Here is a 1,482-nt window from a genome sequence, read left to right as displayed (position 1 = left end):
CATGTTGAGCCACTGAGTTTTTAGACTTTGTCAGCCACCATAGCCTACCTTAGCCTATCTCTCTAGGGAACCTGAGGCCAGCCCGTCTGGCCTGCCCTGTGAGCAAGCTTGGAAGTAGATCCTCCTCCAGTGGAGTCTTGAGACTACTGTAGCCCTGGCTGACACCTTGGGAGACCCAGAGCTAGAGGTACTCAGCCAAGCTGTGTGCAGATTCCTGACCCACAAGAATTGAGATAATACTTTACTCTTCTAAGTTTCTAAGTTTGGGGGTCATTTGTTACACAGCAATAGAACACCAATACAGTGCTCCATTTGGCAGCATATATACTAAAATTGGAATGATACAGAGAAGATTAGCATGGCCCCTGCACAAGGATAACATGCAAATTCGTGAAGCATTCCATATTGAAAAAAAATCAATACAAATACACCTGTCCATCAATAGGTTAGTGGATAACCAAACTGGTATATCCATTCACTGAAATGCAACTCAGCAATAAAAAAGAATTAACTGTTGAACTACAACATGGATGAGTCCCCAAATAATATTTAGATAATTAGAAGCCAGACAAAAGAGTACATACTGTAAGATTCAATTGATGTAAAATCTAGAAAATGCAAACTAATCTAGTGTGGAAGAAAACAGACCAGTGACTACCTGGGATTGGGGTGAGTGGGACAAGAATGAGTGGAAGCACACAAAAAGATGACAAAGAAGCATGAGGAAACTTTAGAAAGTGGTAGCTATGTTCACCATCTTGATTGTGGTGATGGCTTCACAGGTGTAAACACGCCAAAACTTAAAATATTTGTTGTTTATTGCATGTTAATTACAACTCAGTAAAGCTGCATACCTGTGTCCAGCCGTACAACTCTAAAATCATTGATTTTGTTTGAAGAAGTGATTTTTGTCTCAGCACCTTGATCCAATGGTAAACTCTTCCCCCTAACCTTCCATTTGCACAAACCAGCACCCTCATAATCTTGTGTGTGTGTCTCCCTGTTAAAGAGGCACCCTCAAATATACCTACTTTCTTTCAAAGTAATGACCAGTTAAAAGTGATTGTCAATCCCCTGGTCCCAGGTTTGTGGGCATTTCACTTACTCTATGGCATTGACCTTCCCCTTCACAATCCTACCCCCGAAGGAAAACTAGAGGCTCCCAAGCTTACACATTCCCAACAGCCAAGGAAGCTTGTCAGAGGGAACAGATGAGAGTTTGCTCAACCAAGTTTATTAACAATGTAAAGAATAATCAAGCAAGACTGCATTCTGTACATTGTAGGGACTGCAGGGAAAAAAACCTCTCAGAAACCTTAGCCCACAGAGCTCTAAATCAGGCACCATGTGCACCTTTTCAGACCTCTTTAATATGGCTTGTTGGTTGTTTTGCTTTCTGATATGAACAGCTGTGTTTATTTCTAATATTCCCCCATTCATTTCTTTAACTACCAACACCTTTGCCAGCTATCTGAAGAGTCA

General features: G+C 41.2%; 1 non-coding gene across 1 annotated transcript; it reads left to right on the top strand.

Annotated features, from left to right (window-relative positions):
- Positions 1–303: 303 nt before the first annotated feature.
- LOC121014237 (U6 spliceosomal RNA) lies at positions 304–410 on the top strand. Its single transcript, XR_005783123.1, has one exon. It is a non-coding gene; the product is annotated as a U6 spliceosomal RNA (small nuclear RNA).
- Positions 411–1,482: the final 1,072 nt, after the last annotated feature.

Source organism: Herpailurus yagouaroundi, unplaced genomic scaffold, assembly GCF_014898765.1.
Source record: "Herpailurus yagouaroundi ecotype Mexico unplaced genomic scaffold, PumYag 201, whole genome shotgun sequence".
NCBI lineage: Eukaryota > Metazoa > Chordata > Mammalia > Carnivora > Felidae > Herpailurus > Herpailurus yagouaroundi.
This window is presented reverse-complemented; position numbering and strand designations above follow the sequence as displayed.